Source organism: Syngnathus scovelli, chromosome 20 (genome assembly GCF_024217435.2).
Source record: "Syngnathus scovelli strain Florida chromosome 20, RoL_Ssco_1.2, whole genome shotgun sequence".
Lineage (NCBI taxonomy): Eukaryota > Metazoa > Chordata > Actinopteri > Syngnathiformes > Syngnathidae > Syngnathus > Syngnathus scovelli.
The window spans coordinates 181,062-202,748 of NC_090866.1; the positions used below are offsets into that span (position 1 = coordinate 181,062).

At 48.9% G+C, this 21,687-nt stretch overlaps 2 long non-coding RNA genes across 2 annotated transcripts; both read left to right on the forward strand.

The window, feature by feature from the left end:
• Positions 1 to 6,551: 6,551 nt before the first annotated feature.
• Positions 6,552 to 8,491, forward strand: LOC125990117 (uncharacterized). Its single transcript, XR_007488817.2, has 3 exons — positions 6,552 to 6,661; positions 6,807 to 6,884; positions 8,412 to 8,491. It is a non-coding gene; the product is annotated as an uncharacterized lncRNA (long non-coding RNA).
• Positions 8,492 to 17,329: 8,838 nt separating this feature from the next.
• On the forward strand, positions 17,330 to 19,236 carry LOC125990116 (uncharacterized). Its single transcript, XR_011086041.1, has 3 exons — positions 17,330 to 17,806; positions 18,669 to 18,739; positions 18,876 to 19,236. It is a non-coding gene; the product is annotated as an uncharacterized lncRNA (long non-coding RNA).
• Positions 19,237 to 21,687: the final 2,451 nt, after the last annotated feature.

Sequence of the window (21,687 nt, forward strand, 5' to 3'; positions counted from 1 at the left end):
CAGCTTAAGCGACTGAGAGAAACAGAAAGCCAGTTTCTGCCACTCCTGTACAAAAACAAACGCCTGAGCAGGAAGAATGAAGAACTCTCACTGGTGCTGTGTCGCCTTGAAAACAAAGTGCGCTTTGTCACCCAGGAGAACGAGGAGATGGCAAGCTTGGTAAGTCGACGCGGACAACGGCGGCGTGCCAACAGAGTCCACTGCATTTGTGTTCCACAGAGAAGGCCTAGTTCGCTCAATGACCTGGAGCGCGGTTGCGGCCAGCAGGACGGTGAAATGGAGTTCCTTCAAGTTGTGGAGCAGCGGCACATCATCGACGACTTGTCCAAGGTCTTCAGGCAGGTGACTCGGTGCACGTACGGCAGCGCCGCGCTCGCTCGCTGTCGCCAGGAAACCTTTTCCGTCCAAAGCTTGGCCGGCGGCCGCCATCCAAAAAATTGGCCCCTTAAACTCCGACCTTTCAAGCAGGAGCATTGTGCGCACGCGTTTGAACACGCTTTAGACTTGTTTTGCCGTTTTCAGCAGCTCAAAGCTCCCGTTTTGTCAGCGCCTTTGCCACTCGCTGTGCGCTGAAAACGACGGACTCGCCCGGCTGCTCAGCCCGTCAACCATGAGCCGCGAGCGCGACGTCATTGTCCGTAGGCAGCTAGTGGCAAAATGCACCCTGTTAGAGTTGCGCTCGCTCCAACTTATTTTGCAAGAACCACACGGGAGACAAGTAAGTTCTTTTGGACACCTGCAGGTGGAGAGTCCATCCGTTGTACGAATGAAGTCTGACTCTCGGCTCCCGCACGAGCATTTTTATTAAGAGAAACAGGGTGGGTGTAAGAGTGGATTGAATAGAGAAAGCCCTTGACCTCTAGTCAAAACATAGCAAGGGATGTTTTACGACTTTGTGTAGGAAGGGATAAGCGATAGGGATAAATAAGGGATAAATAATATTATTTATTACAGGTTGCAGTCAAAGTCAAAGCAACATAATCATACGATAAAGATAATCTGGAAAACCCTGACACACCCTGTAGTTGTCACTTTTGGAAAAGACGAGCGTCCCTCCAATCATCGCCGGTGACGGGTTTTTCAGGCTCTGGAGACAGAAGCTCATGTCAGAAATGTCATCGTGAGTCGCGTTTGTTTCTGCGCCGGAGCCGTTCGTTCCCTTTGCATCCAAAGAATCTCAAAGGCGGATTATTTGTGTCGACAGGAGAGAGATTTGCTGCTACGATACCGACGTCGAGAATCTCTGAGGAGGAACAAAGCGTGAGGTCCTGCAAGGTGAGTCTGTTTGTTTGCGGCTGCTTGGTGTTGCGCAAGATGAAATGGCCTTTTTCTCGCTATCGTTCCTCTCGTCGATTCATCGTGAGGTGTCGCTTCAGTTTGTTCAGAGAGATGTTTGCTTCCGCGCCCGCAGGTCATCGAAACATTTTACGGCTACGACGAAGACGTGTTGGTGGACTCGGACGGATCGTCCTTGTCTTTTCACACCGACAGAACCCCCGACACGGAACCCGAAGAGGTAGCCCGCCATTTCTGCCAGCGTATTGGCGCCAAACATTCCTCTTCAGCCTGGAATCGGACTCGTCTTTGCGTCGCGGGTGCTTTGTCGCCGGTCTGACTGAGTCTGGTACTAGTGCTGTGTTGCATTGGTGTGTGCATGAGGAGGCGGAGCTTCGCTACCGCCAGCTGACGCAAGAATATCAAGCGCTGCAACGAGCCTACGCTCTGCTAGCCCAGACCAGCGGAGGGGACTACGACGCCGAGAAGGAGATCAAGGTGGCGCCCCTTCCCGCAACCCCCGGCCGGGTCGCAGCCTCCCCGTTCTCACCCAGCCTCGGGTGTTCTCTGGTCTGAAAGGAGGAGGAGGAGCCTCCCTCCTCCTCCTTTCAGACCAGAGAAAAGCTGATGGTAGTGTCAAACGCACCTCTTTCAATAATCACTCTTCCCTTAAATATCTACGAAAGTTATTTAATTCTCTAACATGTTCGGAGTTACTTTTTACGCGGCCCGTCAAAAGGGGAAACGGGCCTGCGCCCTTCAAATAATTAAATTACTTTCAGTTCTACACCAAACCGATAATCCGATTCAAACACTTCCGTTAATTTATTCAGACGAAGCAAACTTTCAAACGGATTGAAATTCACTCGTGTCTCAAATAACTACGAAAGTTATTCAATTCTCTAAAATTGTCTGATGTTACTTTTATTTATTACGGTCCTATGTTATACCATAATAACCCCCCGCACATTAATCAAATTGTCAAATCAACCCCGAACCATCGATTGTACATTCAGTACAAATCAGCGCACAACAAAGTAGATGAATATACACAACACATTTATTGAAGAAACATGAAATAGAATTACAAATCTTAATCACTCCAGAAACCGAACAATTTCACCCACTGATACCCGTGTTAATAAAATCATTCAATCCCAGAACAATTCGATTGCAAAACACAGTTCATGAAAGAGGGAATCAATTTTTAGCCAAGCAAAGAAATCAAGAAGTAAAAATCACATTTGTGCTTCTCCAAACAATTTATGTCACGCCACTATTCTCATAGTGACGGGTCCCTTGATCGAATTGACTAACAATATTGCTTTAAGCTGTTACAGAATACATTTTTAGCCAAGCAAAGAAATCAAAAAGTAAAAATCACATTTGTGCGTCCATGCGTGACTCACAATCCGACACCGTGTTCCTGTTTTATTTCTATTTTAACTTGCTTAGCTTATTTTGGCCCCTTTTTTGGTCTCATGTTTTGGTCTGGCGCCATCTTTTGGACAAATTTGGAATTTCAGCTCTGCCAATTTATTCCTGTGAACAATCCATATTTTACCATTTGCACCATCTCTTCCCCCCATGTTACATGACAGTAGAAATGGGTCACTATCAAAGCAGAGTAGCAGATCTGGAGTCAGCGCTGAAGCAACAAGGACAGGTAAGCTTATCAATGAGCACACCTTTTTCTCAGACAAAATAGCTACATTCTTCAGTCACTCATTCGTCTGGCATTACTGGACCAACACCCCCCCCCCCCCTGAACGTGGCTGGGAAAATGTGGAGAAAAGCAAATGTCATTTTCCAGTCAACCAAAGAATTTGTGGATGAAAATGACACAACATTCCAAAGCTGTCCACGCGTTTGTCTCTTCTAGAATGTCAAGTGGGTGGAGGAGAAGCAGCTGCTGCGTCAGAGCAATCAGCAGTTGGCCGAAAAGGTGACGGAAAGAAAGGCGCTGGGCGGAGTCGCTTGGCGTCACACCCGTCCGGAAGCCCCGCAGATGAGGTCTGACTGTCTTTTCAGGTCAGGCGGATGGAGGCGGAAGAAGCGCGTCTGAAAGAGCACATCCAGGATATCCGAGACCAAAACGAACTGCTTGAGTTCCGCATCCTGGAGCTGGAGGTGGGAAGACTCGCACAAGCGTTTTGAGGCCAGAGATGTGACGGACGGACGGACGGACGGACGGATGCATGCCTCTGCCTTTCAGGAGAGGGAGTGGCGCTCCCCCGTCTTGAAGTTTCTGCAAGTCCGTTTCCCAGACGGCCTCAGCCCTTTGCAGATCTACTGCGAGGCCGACGGCGTGAGCGTACGTAAGGCGTCCCTCGCAACCCTAACCTTAACCTGAGGTCCCAGAACACCTTACATTGCTCCTTGCGCCTTTCCCCAGGACATCGTCATCAGTGATCTGATGAAGAAGCTGGACATCCTGGGCGATAACGCCGTAAGTGTATGTCGAACTCCTTATGTTCGCACTCCACGAGACTCGGCGGCTCAAATGTGACTTTTGGAAGGCTTTGCGCTGAAAGAACCTTGTTGACGCTGTGCCTTTGGGCTCTTGCAGAATCTCACCAACGAGGAGCAGGTGGTCGTGATTCACGCCAGGACCCTTCCCACCCTAGCCGAGAAGGTAACGCGCACGTCCACGCACGCTCTCGCATTCTGCTTATGTGACAGCAGCCTTTCCTCAGTGGTTAGAATACATCAAAGTGACCAAGTCAGCACTTCAACAGAAGATGTTGGACATTGAAAGTGAGAAGGTAGACAGACACGCGACATCAGCCAAGGGGAACTCGGGGCAATGTGCCCCAACAATTCTGACCTTGAGCTGTGCTAGGATATGTTCTGCAACCAGAAGGGCTACCTGGATGAAGAGTTGGACTTCAGGAAGCGTTCCATGGACCAGGCTCATAAGGTAAGCCGCCCTCAAATCTCCCGCCGGACTACTGATGGACGAGGATTGCGGCCCAGAGGATCATGGAGCTGGAGGCCATGTTGTACGAGGCGCTACCGCAGCGGGACTGCCCCGCCACGGACGGCGAAAAAGCCAGCCACGCTGGCGTGAATGACGTGCTGACGGCGGATCAGAGACAAGAGCTTAGGAGCGCCGTGGACCAATGGAAGCGAGCCCTGATGTGGGAGTTGAGGGAGCGCGACGCTTGCATCCTCCAAGAGAGAATGGATCTGCTGCACAGCGCGCAACAGGTAAGGGCCCAAAGCCAGCCCGGCACTTACTTGCACGCTTACTGGCTTTTGAAGGCTACTTTCCATTTGTCCGTCCTAGAGGAACAAAGAGCTGAAAGAATTCATCGAAGCTCACAAGAGACAAATCAAACAATTGGAGGAGAAGTTTCTGTTTCTCTTTCTAGTCTTCTCCTTGGCCTTCATTCTGTGGCCCTAACACCAGCTGGTGAGTGAGCTCCAGCGGCACCGCACTCGACACCTCCGATACACTGCCAGCCGGTCTCAGACGTTGGCAGACGCTCCGATGCCGACGTATACCCCCCGCCACGGTGACAGAGGCACCGCGTCACACCGGCGCTCATCCAATCAGAAGGCAGGAAAGGCAAATTCACATGCAGGGCACTCTTGAACCAGAAGAGAGCGCCACAAAAAACGGTTGTTGCCCCAAACGCGCACTAAAAAGGGTCAGAATAACAAGAGTCCCACCGGCCAGCCGGGGCCACCCGTCCATCCATTTCTTCAGGGGGGGAAAAAATTGGAGTCACCGGTGAGTACATTTTGCATTTAGCTCTGCTTTTCTGCTTCTGTCTTCAAGTGTGTGGCATCCTGCGACCAAAGATTCAGCCAACCCCAAAGCGGTTGACCTCAACGTCCCACCACCATTCCTACCAGAGCAGGTGACGTGATGCTTTGGACATCCTTCCGTCTCAGATGCCCAAAAGTACTCTTTGCCACATCTGCGGCAATACGGTGTCTTTTCAAAGGTGCAAATAAATCCAGCGTGGGCGGAACACGCACGTCTTCGGTTTTTCCCGCTTTGTTTGTGTGACAGCTGTTGTGAAAATTTTACACAAATAAAGTTGTATAGTACAGGTTTGGCCAAGCCGCAACTCCCGAACCGCATGCGGCTCTTTTATGTTCATATCAACATTTGTGTGTGTGTGTGTAGGTGTGTGTGTGTGTGTGTGTGTGGGGGGGGGGGGGTTGTGCGTGTTGGCTTCACTTGAGTTCAATTTAGTATTTTCGTCAAAAGCGCATGTGGTGAAATTCCACAAAGTAGGATGGGCAAACACATTCCAGTAAACTATTAGTGTCAATTGGGCTCTCGAAATGGCAGGGAAAAGATGCACAGCAAAACGAAAATATGTAGATGAACACAGGACGTTTTTATCAGAGTGGGAAAGTTTCTATTTTTTGTTGAACGTGATGGCAAACCATTCTGCCTGATACGTCAGACCTCAGCGCATTTCAAAGATTCAAATCTTCAGCGCCATGCACTTCAGCTCACTCCATGCTAACATTGATCAGGCGTCGAACCCGCAACATCATGCTTAAGAGGTGGACATGCTAACCAGTGCGCCATTATGTCAACGCATAACAACTGTAAGAACTTCCGCCGGAATTCAAATCCGCGGGGAGAGTTAACTTGTTTAAAAGGGAGTGGGCAGAAGAATTATTTAATTTATTTAAATCTATTTGGAGTGTGCGCCATTATGTCAATGCATAACAACTGTAAGTCTACTAAACAAAACAGCGGTTGCTATATGACGTCTGCCACGTCGTGGTCACGTGACGCGGACGTGACGTCGACGCCTACTTTACATCCCACCGATCACAGGACCCCTCGGCTGCATAACCGCGCCCCCTTCCCAACCAATCGGATTTGCTATACGCGAAAACGACGCCAATGGGCGGGCTCTTCCGCCAGAATTTAAATCCGTGGGCGTGGCTCGTAACAGGAAGTAGGAAAATGGCGATGTTGACAAAGACACAGCGGATGGTAACATACGACTAACGAGAGAAATATTTTTATTTTCTGCTTGCAACTGGACCGTCCAGAGCGTACACGGTAAGTACAACTCATCGTTTTTAAAAAGAAGTACTTTTGTTGCCCTGAAAAGCGAGTGAGTGTGGCGTTTGGGGGGAACGTCGAATTTCGACGATTCTTTCTGGTCAACGGTTGTAAATGATTGCGTTGATTAAAAAAGAAAACTTGATGTAACTCTACTTTTAACTGCCGTTTCAGATAAGCGGGTATTACGTCGCAGTCATGTGCCGCGGATATGACGTAATTGGCTGAACTTCCACCAAAATTCAAATCTGTTGGCGCGATGGCCGTGAGCCACTGAGCAACGACGAATATCAACAGAAATATCTTTATTTTCTGCTTGCAACTGGACCGTCTACAGCGTACACGGTAAGTAACACTCATTGTGTTTAAAGAGATTTACGTTTGTAATAGCAACGTGTAGCTGAGGCGCTAGCAGAAGTGTAGCCGCGTTGCGTTGTACGTGTGAATATTGGTCCAGGCGAAATGTTAATGTTTAATTTCATTCCTTTAGGTTCCACGGTGTTTGTTGGCTGCAAGTTTTCCACTGCAAGAAGAGGCTCGTATCATTGACCAGGAGCGAGCTACAACGGTGAGTAGCCATAACATTTATGTTAAACACTTCCTATTTCATGTCTAACAGTACTTGATTTAACAAATAACCATAAATAAATACAGTGTGGGCACTGAAGTTAACATATGTGATTATACTGCCTAATCTGTCACCGAGTATATTGTTGCAAAGTAATATAAGATCCAAAGTTGTAATTCAGAATAGTTTTCAAAAGAAGGCCATTAGAATTATATACAAGTCTGATTACCCTGAACATAACAACAAGCTATTAATTAAATCACAAATTCTTCAATTCAAAGATTTGGTAGATTATCAGAATAATAATGTCTAACAGTAATTGATTTAACACATCACGATAAGTAGATTGAGTGTGGGCACTCTCAAGTTAACATATGTGATTATACTGCCTAATCTGTTACAGAGTATGTTGTTGCCAAGTAATGTAGAATAGATCCAAAGTAGTAATCCAGAATAGTTTTGAAAAGGCCATTAGAATAATAAACAAATCTGATTACCTTGAACATAATAGTTAAGTGTTGAATATGTCCTATGAAGTCAAAATTTGGCACCATCATGTGGTGAAATTTGGAATTGCATCACATCCAATTTTGCCTGGGAACAAACAGATTAAATAAATCTTAGACTTAAATAAGCCACTCCTTCTCAAACAAGTAAACTCTGCCCATTTTGCGCAGTAGATGTTCTGTTAATATCTAGTATTTATACAAAGTCATAATTTAAATTGCTTTTAACCTTCATTCATCGCTTCAACCAACATTACTCGCTCTTATTACCAACTTGTATCGATTTAACTGAGCGTTTAATACTTCCTATCAGGTCTCAAGTCAAGATTTGGCAAAATACAATTTCAGCAAATCCAATTTTGCCAGGCAACAAAAAGAGATTAAATAAACTAAATAAGTCTTCTTCCCATTAAATAAATCAGAAAAGTCTGTCTTGCAACCAGTCCTCTTCAAACAAGTAAAGTCTGCCCGTTTTGTGCCGTAGATTTTGTGTCTATGCCTAGTATTTATACAAAATCATAATTTAAACGACTTCATTCCTTCATTCACTTTGGAAATTTGGAATTGCAGCAAATCGAATTTTGCCAGGGAACAAAAATAGATCAATTAAACTAAATAAGTCTTCTTCCCATTAAATAAATTAAAAAAGTCTGTCTTGTAACCAGTCCTTTTCAAACAAGTAAAGTCTGCCCATTTTGTGCCGTAGATTTTGTGTTTATGCCTAGTATTTATACAAAATCATAATTTAAAGGATTTCATTCCTTCATTCACTTTGGAAATTTGGAATTGCAGCACGTCAAATTTTGCCTGGGAAGAAAAGTAGATTAAATAAATTTAATAAGTCTTACTACTTCCCAATAAATAAATTAAATACGTCTTACTTGTTCCCACTCCTTTTCAAAAAAGTAGTTTAAAACGAGGGCCCTTCACTCAACCTTTAACCTCAACACCGCACGTCACATTGTGTTGTATCTGTGAATGTTGGTTGTGGCCAAATGATAGTTTTCTTTCATTCGTTTAGGTTCCACGGTGTTTGTTGGCTATATGTTTTCCACTGTCAGAAGGATGAAAATACAAAGTACAACGCTTGGACGTGGGCGACGACGTCACCGGTGAGTCCTTCCTTCCTATTTATTTACCTTCTAGGTGCTAGGTGCCGCACTGAACAACATTATGCCGCACTGAACAACATTATGCCGCACTGAACAACACCATGCCGCACTGAACAACACCATGCCGCACTGAACAACATTATGCCGCACTGAACACCATGCCGCACTGAACAACACCATCCCGCACTGAACAACACCATCCCGCACTGAACAACACCATCCCGCACTGAACAACACCATGCCGCACTGAACAACACCATGCCGCACTGAACAACACCATGCCGCACTGAACAACACCATGCCGCACTGAACAACACCATGCCGCACTGAACAACACCATGCCGCACTGAACAACACCATGCCGCACTGAACAACACCATCCCGCACTGAACAACATTATGCCGCACTGAACAACATTATGCCGCACTGAACAACATTATGCCGCACTGAACAACATTATGCCGCACTGAACATTATGCCGCACTGAAAAACACCATGCCGCACTGAACAACACCATGCCGCACTGAACAACACCATGCCGCACTGAACAACACCATGCCGCACTGAACAACACCATGCCGCACTGAACAACACCATGCCGCACTGAACAACACCATGCCGCACTGAACAACACCATCCCGCACTAAACAACACCATGCCGCACTGAACAACATTATGCCGCACTGAACAACATTATGCCGCACTGAACAACATTATGCCGCACTGAACAACATCATGTCGCACTGAACAACACCATGCCACACTGAACAACACCATGCCGCACTGAACAACACCATCCCGCACTGAACAACACCATGCCGCACTGAACAACACCATCCCGCACTGAACAACACCATGCCGCACTGAACTACACCATGCCGCACTGAACAACACCATGCCGCACTGAACAACACCATGCCGCACTGAACAACACCATGCCGCACTGAACAACACCATGCCGCACTGAACAACACCATGCCGCACTGAACAACACCATGCCGCACTGAACAACACCATGCCGCACTGAACACCATGCCGCACTGAACAACACCATGCCGCACTGAACAACACCATGCCGCACTGAACAACACCATGCCGCACTGAACAACACCATGCCGCACTGAACAACACCATGCCGCACTGAACAACACCATGCAGCACTGAACAACACCATGCAGCACTGAACAACATTATACCGCACTGAACAACATTATGCCGCACTGAACAACATTATGCCGCACTGAACAACACCATGCCGCACTGAACAACATTATGCCGCACTGAACAACATTATGCCGCACTGAACACCATCCCGCACTGAACAACACCATCCCGCACTGAACAACACCATCCCGCACTGAACAACACCATCCCGCACTGAACAACACCATGCCGCACTGAACAACACCATGCCGCACTGAACAACACCATGCCGCACTGAACAACACCATGCCGCACTGAACAACACCATGCCGCACTGAACAACACCATGCCGCACTGAACAACACCATGCCGCACTGAACAACACCATCCCGCACTGAACAACATTATGCCGCACTGAACAACATTATGCCGCACTGAACAACATTATGCCGCACTGAACAACATTATGCCGCACTGAACAACATTATGCCGCACTGAACAACATTATGCCGCACTGAACAACATTATGCCGCACTGAACAACACCATGCCGCACTGAACAACACCATGCCGCACTGAACAACACCATGCCGCACTGAACAACACCATGCCGCACTGAACAACACCATGCCGCACTGAACAACACCATGCCGCACTGAACAACACCATGCCGCACTGAACAACACCATGCCGCACTGAACAGCACCATGCCGCACTGAACAGCACCATGCCGCACTGAACAGCACCATGCCGCACTGAACAACACCATGCCGCACTGAACAACACCATGCCGCACTGAACAACACCATGCCGCACTGAACAACACCATGCCCCACTGAACAACATTACGCCGCACTGAACAACACCATGCCGCACTGAACAACACCATGCCGCACTGAACAACACCATGCCGCACTGAACAACACCATTCCGCACTGAACAACACCATGCTGCACTGAACAACACGACGCCGCACTGAACAACACGACGCCGCACTGAACAACACCATGCCGCACTGAACAACACCATGCCGCACTGAACAACACCATGCCGCACTGAACAACACCATGCCGCACTGAACAACACCATGCCGCACTGAACAACACCATGCCGCACTGAACAACACCATGCCGCACTAAACAACACCATGCCGCACTGAACAACATTATGCCGCACTGAACAACATTATGCCGCACTGAACAACATTATGCCGCACTGAACAACATCATGTCGCACTGAACAACACCATGCCGCACTGAACAACACCATGCCGCACTGAACAACACCATCCCGCACTGAACAACACCATGCCGCACTGAACTACACCATGCCGCACTGAACAACACCATGCCGCACTGAACTACACCATGCCGCACTGAACAACACCATGCCGCACTGAACAACACCATGCCGCACTGAACAACACCATGCCGCACTGAACAACACCATGCCGCACTGAACAACACCATGCCGCACTGAACAACACCATGCCGCACTGAACAACACCATGCCGCACTGAACAACACCATCCCGCACTGAACAACACCATCCCGCACTGAACAACACCATGCCGCACTGAACAACATTATGCCCCACTGAACAACAATATACCGCACTGAACAACATTATGCCGCACTGAACAACACCATGCCGCACTGAACAACACCATGCCGCACTGAACAACACCATGCCGCACTGAACAACACCATGCCGCACTGAACAACACCATGCCGCACTGAACAACACCATGCCGCACTGAACAACACCATCCCGCACTAAACAACACCATGCCGCACTGAACAACATTATGCCGCACTGAACAACATTATGCCGCACTGAACAACATCATGTCGCACTGAACAACACCATGCCGCACTGAACAACACCATGCCGCACTGAACAACACCATGCCGCACTGAACAACACCATGCCGCACTGAACAACACCATGCCGCACTGAACAACACCATGCCGCACTGAACAACACCATGCCGCACTGAACAACACCATGCCGCACTGAACAACACCATGCCGCACTGAACAACATTATGCCGCACTGAACAACATTATGCCGCACTGAACAACATTATGCCGCACTGAACAACATCATGTCGCACTGAACAACACCATGCCGCACTGAACAACACCATGCCCCACTGAACAACATTACGCCGCACTGAACAATATTACGCCGCACTGAACAACACCATGCCGCACTGAACAACACCATGCCGCACTGAACAACACCATGCCGCACTGAACAACACCATCCCGCACTGAACAACACCATGCCGCACTGAACAACACCATGCCGCACTGAACAACACCATGCCGCACTTAACAACACCATGCCGCACTGAACAACACCATGCCGCACTGAACAACAACATGCCGCACTGAACAACAACATGCCGCTCTGAACAACAACATGCCGCACTGAACAACACGACGCCGCACAGAACAACACGACGCCGCACAGAATAACGCAATACCGCACAGAACAACACCATGCCGCACAAACAGTTTTAGATAATATTACGTCGCAGTCATGCGACGCGGACATGACGTCAATAGGCGGAACTCATGGCAAAATTATAATCCGTGGGCGTGGCTTGCAACAGGAAGTAGGAAAGCGGCAATGCTGGCAAACAAGACACAGCGGTTAGTAACACGACGACTAACAAGACAAATATTTTTGTTTTCAGCTTGCAACTTGACCGTCTAGAGCGTACAAGGTAATTACAACTCATTGTTTTGAAAAATATGTTTTTTTGTTGGCCTGAAAAGCGAGGCAGTGTGGCATTTGGGAGGAACGTCGAACTCGGCGTCTGCTTCCAGCCACAGACGCCAAATTTCGACGATTATTTCGACTGGTCAACGTTTGTAAATTATTGCGTTGATTAAAAACTTTATTTAACTCTACTCTTAACTTTGCCGTTTCAGATATGCGGGTATTACACCGCGGAAATGACGTCAATAGGCTGAACTCTGGCCAAAATTCAAATCTGTGGGCGCAATGGCCTTGAGCGAGACAACGGATACAAACACGACGATTATCAACAGAAATATCTTTATTTTCTGCTTGCAAGTGGACCGTCTAGAGCGTACACGGTAAGTACAACTCATTGTGTTTTAAAAGATTTATGTTTGTGTAGTTTGCGTTGCGTTGTATCTGTGAATGTTGGTTGAGGCTAAATGTTAATGTTTAATTTCCTTCCTTTAGGTTCCACGGTGTTTGTTGGCTGTATGTTTTCCACTGCAAGAAGAGGCTCGTATCATTGACCAGCAGGAGCTACAATGGTGAGTACCCCTTTCGTCGTCCATTTATGTTAAACACTTCCTGTTTCATGTCTAACAGTACTCGATTTAACAAATAACCATAAATAAATACAGTGTGGGCAGTCAAGTTAACATATGTGATTATCCTGCCTAATATGTTTATCACAAATATGTCACTAATATGTTTATTTGTTTATCACAACACCTTTGGACCTTCAGCAATCGATTATTTCCCTTCATCTACATAGAGACAGAACGATGGTGTCTTAAACATCTCATTCATTTCACCAAATAACTTCACGCAGGTGGATAACGGCCGTCTCGGTCACGCTATGTTGCGTGATGCAGTTTTGAAGAACCAAATGCATTTATTCAATGAATAAGTCAAGCTAGATCTATGTTTATGATGTTGTACGTTACGGTACCGATTGAAGTTGAGTCCGAAGCCAGTGGAAAACAGCGCTGCGTTTGTGCTCTCCAGGTACAAATGTTGTGATCTCTGACTGACGACCGGGCGAGACTCGAGTAATAGATGTCCAAACGAGCTCCGGCAGGGCGGGTCAAGGCGGAGCGAACGGACGCCTTTCAGGCCGCCAATGACGAGCTGAGAGCCAAACTGATGGACGTCCAGTTAGAACTTCAGCAGGAGAAGAACAAGGTGAAAACCTCAACAGACAGACACTGCCTTCCTCCCTGCCTGCTTCCCTGCCTGCCTCCCTGCCTGCCTCCCTGCCTGCCTGCCTCCCTGCTTGCCTCCCTCCCGCCCTCCCTCCCTCCCAGTTTCCCCGATGTAGATTTGACATGCGTGTGCCATGACTGTGTCAGCCTACGTCAACAAATGCACCGAGGACGTCAGCACCACTAAGAATATCATCACCCGGGGCAACCAACGACCCTGGATGACTGAGGAGGTACGTCAAACGCTACGAGCGCGGAACTCTGCCTTCAAGTCTGGCGACAAGGAGACACTGAGGACAGCGAGAGCCAACTTGAACCGTGCCATCAGGGTAGCGAAGCGAGACCACAGTCGAAAAATTCAGGATCGTTTCCACGACGCCAACAACACCAGGAGTATGTGGCAAGGCATACGGGCGATTACAGACTACAACTCACCCTCCCCCCCCGGTGGGTGAAGTTGATGCTGACTTTCTAAATGGTCTAAATAACTTCTTTGGGAGGTTCGAGGCACTAAACGGCACTCCAGCAGTTAAAACTGTCCCCCATCAGGAAGAGGAGGTACTCTGCCTTGACTCCGCCGATGTGTTGAAGACCCTGAGGAGAGTCAACCCCCGTAAGGCCCCTGGCCCCGACAACATTCCTGGGCGTGTGTTCAGGGAATGTGCAAGTCAGCTGGCTGGGGTCATCACAGACATTTTTAACACCTCGCTGGGCCAAGCCACAGTGCCAGCGTGCTTTAAGACTGCCTCCATCATTCCGGTGCCGAAGAAACCTCAAATCACCTCATTTAATGATTACCGGCCTGTTGCACTGACTCCGGTCATGATGAAGTGCTTCGAACGGCTGCTTAAAGATCACATCGTTTCCAGACTCCCCCCATTATTTGACCCGTTCCAGTTTGCCGACCGGCAAAACCGCTCCACTCAGGACGCCATCTCCTCCGTTCTTCACCTGAGCCTGGCTCACCTGGAGGAGAAGAACACCCATGTTCGGATGCTGTTCCTGGACTTCAGCTCAGCGTTTAACACCATCATCCCACAGCATCTAGTAGGAAAATTGGAACACCTGGGCTTCAACACCCCCCTTCGCAACTGGCTGCTAGACTTCCTCACCAACAGACCTCAGTCAGTCCGGGTCGGACAGAACACCTCTGATGTCATCACCCTCAGCACAGGCTCCCCTCAGGGCTGCGTCCTGAGCCCCCTGCTGTTCACCCTGATGACACACGACTGCGTCCCCAGGTTCACCACCAATCACATCGTGAAGTTCGCAGACGACACAACGGCGGTGGGGCTCATCAGAGACAACAACGACCTGGACTACAGAGAGGAGGTGGAGCAGCTGGTGGGCTGGTGCAGAGACAACAGCCTGATCCTGAATGTGGAGAAGATGAAGGAGATCATCGTCGACTTCAGGAAAAACCAGCCTCACCACGCTCCACTGATCATCAACAGCTCAGCTGTGGAGGTGGTCAGCAGCACCAAATTCCTGGGGGTCCACATCACAGAAGACCTCACCTGGACTATGAACACTACGGCACTGATCAAGAGGGCACAGAAGCGCTTGTACTTCCTGCGGAGGATGAGGAGAGCCCACCTGCCCCCACCCATCATGAGGACGTTCTACAGGAGCACCATAGAGAGCATTCTGACAAGCTGACTCTCTGTGTGGTGTGGAGGCTGCACCGCCTCCGATTGGAAGAACGTGAGGAGAGTGGTGAGGACAGCAGAGAGGATCATAGGGGCTCCTCTTCCCTCCATTCAGGACATTTCATCTCAGCGCTGCATGTCCCGTGCCCGTAACATCATCAATGACCCATCACAACCCCACCATGGACTGTTCTCCCTGCTGCCCTCTGGGAAGAGGTTTCGCACAATCCGCTGCAGGTCCACCAGGTTCTGCAACAGCTTTTTCCCTGCTGTCATCAGACTGTTGAACATTAGAACTGTTGAGCTCTAAACTGAACTCTGCATCACACATTCACAGAACTGTACTTTATGACACTACGGACCTCTATCTTGCACTATCTCGCACTACCAACTTTACTGAACTTGTGTAAACCCTTTAAATAGAAGTTTAATACATGGTTTAGCATTCCTCTGCACACTCTTGAATACTGTTTTGCCTACTTGCACTATTGCATAATTAGCACTGCTGCACTTTATACTTATTTGTAATATATATATATATACAGTATATGTATATATATATTTTCATAGGATATGTTACTTCTATTCAACTGCAATATCACTACTTTGTTGTAAGCCGTGTGCAACGAAATTTCGTTTTGTATGCACCATGTGCAGACAAGATGACAATAAAGTTTGTCTAAGTCATGTCAGGTCAGCTGTCTGGAGAGAGAGAGAGAAGTCAGGACCTGCGGGCGGAGCACCACCGTGCCACCGCCGCCATGACGGAACTCAAAAGCAAACTCCATGAGGAGAAGCAGAAAGAGTTAGCCGTTACCAGGGAGACATTACTGCGGCAGCATGAAATGGAGCTGATGAGAGTGATCAAAATCAAAGATGGAGAGATCCAGCGACTGAATGCCTTGGTCCTCAGCCTGAGGGACGGCTCCATGGACAAGGTGATCCGCTCAATCCGTGTCTGACTATCCGCACGCCACGTCGGGCTCCGATGCGGCCGCTACCGTATTGTGTAGCTTGTCCTCAGTAAGCGTCGCGGCGCTCCGTTGCGGTCTCAACGGCCCGATGTGGCGCAATGTCTGCTCAGGTGAGGAGCGGGGGCGCTTTGCTGGCGGAAGTGGAGGAGACGCGGCGGTGTCGGGAGACCGAGCGGTGTCGCCTCCACCAGGAGCGCGGAAGAAGCCCTGGCAGCGGCCCAGCAGGCCTGGCAGTCCCGAGCGGCCGAGCTCCGATCGGCTCATCACCAGCATCGGGAGGAGCTGAGCCGAACCAAGAGAGACTGCGAGAGGGAGATTCGCCGACTGGTAGGACTGATCAGATGCGCGGTGCGTGGCTATGTTCCCAATTTCGTTGTATACCTGCAGTGCAATGACACCTAAGGCATTCTATTCTATTCTATTTCACAAGAAGAAAACGTCCGGTTGCTCGCTTCGCTTTTGTCACAGCAATGGTGTTCTAGTCGATTCAAGATAAAAATTGGCCGGTTGCTCTCTTTGTTTTTGTCACAATTCTGGCAAATGAGTTTGCCCGCCTGCCTGAGCGCTCCCCGTTTGTACATCCAGATGGATGAGATCAAGCTGAAAGACAGAGCGGTTAGTGTTTTGGATAAATCCCTGGGGCCGGCCACGTCCACCGCCTTCAGCTGCAGACTCAGGCTGCCGAGCAGCAGATCGCTGCCCTGAGGGATTCCCAAAGGGCGGGCCTAAACTACCCTGGAAGTGGGGTCAACGGCGCTACTAGCAATCCTCTTCATAGCGTAAGCCACCTCATCACACACTTGCAGTACGCATGACTTAGTTCGTTGCTGGAGGAAGGTAGCACAAAAACAGTTTTGAACTTTGAACGAGTGGTTGTGTGTGTGTGTTGCGGGGCGTTTTCAGTCTCAGGAGGATCGGGACACGCGAAGGTTTCATCTGAAAATCGCTGAGCTCAGCGCAGTCATCAGGAAACTGGAGGATCGAAACGCCCTGCTTTCTGAAGAGCGCAATGAACTGGTAATTTATTGACGGCACGCTTGAAGGTTTGCGCTACGTTTGATGCGCGCCATCCAGCGAGGCACCCATTGCGCTTGCTTATTAGTTGAGCGGCGCGGCGAGTCGGTTGCCTGGTAGATGTCTTTTATTGGGAGCCAAAGCCACGATTCCGTTCAAACCGATGCAAAAGGAATGGATACGTTCTGGCCCGCGTGTTGTGCGTCTTTCGCATCCCGCACTTCATGCTTGCAGCTTAAGCGACTGAGAGAAACAGAAAGCCAGTTTCTGCCACTCCTGTACAAAAACAAACGCCTGAGCAGGAAGAATGAAGAACTCTCACTGGTGCTGTGTCGCCTTGAAAACAAAGTGCGCTTTGTCACCCAGGAGAACGAGGAGATGGCAAGCTTGGTAAGTCGACGCGGACAACGGCGGCGTGCCAACAGAGTCCACTGCATTTGTGTTCCACAGAGAAGGCCTAGTTCGCTCAATGACCTGGAGCGCGGTTGCGGACAGCAGGACGGTGAAATGGAGTTCCTTCAAGTTGTGGAGCAGCGGCACATCATCGACGACTTGTCCAAGGTCTTCAGGCAGGTGACTCGGTGCACGTACGGCAGCGCCGCGCTCGCTCGCTGTCGCCAGGAAACCTTTTCCAAAGCTTGGCCGGCGGCCGCCATCCAAAAAATTGGCCCCTTAAACTCCGACCTTTCAAGCAGGAGCATTGTGCGCACGCGTTTGAACACGCTTTAGACTTGTTTTGCCGTTTTCAGCAGCTCAAAGCTCCCGTTTTGTCAGCGCCTTTGCCACTCGCTGTGCGCTGAAAACGACGGACTCGCCCGGCTGCTCAGCCCGTCAACCATGAGCCGCGAGCGCGACGTCATTGTCCGTAGGCAGCTAGTGGCAAAATGCACCCTGTTAGAGTTGCGCTCGCTCCAACTTATTTTGCAAGAACCACACGGGAGACAGGTAAGTTCTTTTGGACACCTGCAGGTGGAGAGTCCATCCGTTGTACGAATGAAGTCTGACTCTCGGCTCCCGCACGAGCATCTTTATTAAGAGAAACAGGGTGGGTGTAAGAGTGGATTGAATAGAGAAAGCCCTTGACCTCTAGTCAAAACATAGCAAGGGATGTTTTACGACTTTGTGTAGGAAGGGATAAGCGATAGGGATAAATAAGGGATAAATAATATTATTTATTACAGGTTGCAGTCAAAGTCAAAGCAACATAATCATACGATAAAGATAATCTGGAAAACCCTGACACACCCTGTAGTTGTCACTTTTGGAAAAGACGAGCGTCCCTCCAATCATCGCCGGTGACGGGTTTTTCAGGCTCTGGAGACAGGAGCTCATGTCAGAAATGTCATCGTGAGTCGCGTTTGTTTCTGCGCCGGAGCCGTTCGTTCCCTTTGCATCCAAAGAATCTCAAAGGCGGATTATTTGTGTCGACAGGAGAGAGATTTGCTGCTACGATACCGACGTCGAGAATCTCTGAGGAGGAACAAAGCGTGAGGTCCTGCAAGGTGAGTCTGTTTGTTTGCGGCTGCTTGGTGTTGCGCAAGATGAAATGGCCTTTTTCTCGCTATCGTTCCTCTCGTCGATTCATCGTGAGGTGTCGCTTCAGTTTGTTCAGAGAGATGTTTGCTTCCGCGCCCGCAGGTCATCGAAACATTTTACGGCTACGACGAAGACGTGTTGGTGGACTCGGACGGATCGTCCTTGTCTTTTCACACCGACAGAACCCCCGACACGGAACCCGAAGAGGTAGCCCGCCATTTCTGCCAGCGTATTGGCGCCAAACATTCCTCTTCAGCCTGGAATCGGACTCGTCTTTGCGTCGCGGGTGCTTTGTCGCCGGTCTGACTGATTCTGGTACTAGTGCTGTGTTGCATTGGTGTGTGCATGAGGAGGCGGAGCTTCGCTACCGCCAGCTGACGCAAGAATATCAAGCGCTGCAACGAGCCTACGCTCTGCTAGCCCAGACCAGCGGAGGGGACTACGACGCCGAGAAGGAGATCAAAGTGGCGCCCCTTCCCGCAACCCCCGGCCGGGTCGCAGCCTCCCCGTTCTCACCCAGCCTCGGGTGTTCTCTGGTCTGAAAGGAGGAGGAGGAGCCTCCCTCCTCCTCCTTTCAGACCAGAGAAAAGCTGATGGTAGTGTCAAACGCACCTCTTTCAATAATCACTCTTCCCTTAAATATCTACGAAAGTTATTTAATTCTCTAACATGTTCGGAGTTACTTTTTACGCGGCCCGTCAAAAGGGGAAACGGGCCTGCGCCCTTCAAATAATTAAATTACTTTCAGTTCTACACCAAACCGATAATCCGATTCAAACACTTCCGTTAATTTATTCAGACGAAGCAAACTTTCAAACGGATTGAAATTCACTCGTGTCTCAAATAACTACGAAAGTTATTCAATTCTCTAAAATTGTCTGATGTTACTTTTATTTATTACGGTCCTATGTTATACCATAATAACCCCCCGCACATTAATCAAATTGTCAAATCAACCCCGAACCATCGATTGTACATTCAGTACAAATCAGCGCACAACAAAGTAGATGAATATACACAACACATTTATTGAAGAAACATGAAATAGAATTACAAATCTTAATCACTCCAGAAACCGAACAATTTCACCCACTGATACCCGTGTTAATAAAATCATTCAATCCCAGAACAATTCGATTGCAAAACACAGTTCATGAAAGAGGGAATCAATTTTTAGCCAAGCAAAGAAATCAAGAAGTAAAAATCACATTTGTGCTTCTCCAAACAATTTATGTCACGCCACTATTCTCATAGTGACGGGTCCCTTGATCGAATTGACTAACAATATTGCTTTAAGCTGTTACAGAATACATTTTTAGCCAAGCAAAGAAATCAAAAAGTAAAAATCACATTTGTGCGTCCATGCGTGACTCACAATCCGACACCGTGTTCCTGTTTTATTTCTATTTTAACTTGCTTAGCTTATTTTGGCCCCTTTTTTGGTCTCATGTTTTGGTCTGGCGCCATCTTTTGGACAAATTTGGAATTTCAGCTCTGCCAATTTATTCCTGTGAACAATCCATATTTTACCATTTGCACCATCTCTTCACCCCATGTTACATGACAGTAGAAATGGGTCACTATCAAAGCAGAGTAGCAGATCTGGAGTCAGCGCTGAAGCAACAAGGACAGGTAAGCTTATCAATGAGCACACCTTTTTCTCAGACAAAATAGCTACATTCTTCAGTCACTCATTCGTCTGGCATTACTGGACCAACAACCCCCCCCCCCCCCTGAACGTGGCTGGGAAAATGTGGAGAAAAGCAAATGTCATTTTCCAGTCAACCAAAGAATTTGTGGATGAAAATGACACAACATTCCAAAGCTGTCCACGCGTTTGTCTCTTCTAGAATGTCAAGTGGGTGGAGGAGAAGCAGCTGCTGCGTCAGAGCAATCAGCAGTTGGCCGAAAAGGTGACGGAAAGAAAGGCGCTGGGCGGAGTCGCTTGGCGTCACACCCGTCCGGAAGCCCCGCAGATGAGGTCTGACTGTCTTTTCAGGTCAGGCGGATGGAGGCGGAAGAAGCGCGTCTGAAAGAGCACATCCAGGATATCCGAGACCAAAACGAACTGCTTGAGTTCCGCATCCTGGAGCTGGAGGTGGGAAGACTCGCACAAGCGTTTTGAGGCCAGAGATGTGACGGACGGACGGACGGACGGACGGACGGATGCATGCCTCTGCCTTTCAGGAGAGGGAGTGGCGCTCCCCCGTCTTGAAGTTTCTGCAAGTCCGTTTCCCAGACGGCCTCAGCCCTTTGCAGATCTACTGCGAGGCCGACGGCGTGAGCGTACGTAAGGCGTCCCTCGCAACCCTAACCTTAACCTGAGGTCCCAGAACACCTTACATTGCTCCTTGCGCCTTTCCCCAGGACATCGTCATCAGTGATCTGATGAAGAAGCTGGACATCCTGGGCGATAACGCCGTAAGTGTATGTCGAACTCCTTATGTTCGCACTCCACGAGACTCGGCGGCTCAAATGTGACTTTTGGAAGGCTTTGCGCTGAAAGAACCTTGTTGACGCTGTGCCTTTGGGCTCTTGCAGAATCTCACCAACGAGGAGCAGGTGGTCGTGATTCACGCCAGGACCCTTCCCACCCTAGCCGAGAAGGTAACGCGCACGTCCACGCACGCTCTCGCATTCTGCTTATGTGACAGCAGCCTTTCCTCAGTGGTTAGAATACATCAAAGTGACCAAGTCAGCACTTCAACAGAAGATGTTGGACATTGAAAGTGAGAAGGTAGACAGACACGCGACATCAGCCAAGGGGAACTCGGGGCAATGTGCCCCAACAATTCTGACCTTGAGCTGTGCTAGGATATGTTCTGCAACCAGAAGGGCTACCTGGATGAAGAGTTGGACTTCAGGAAGCGTTCCATGGACCAGGCTCATAAGGTAAGCCGCCCTCAAATCTCCC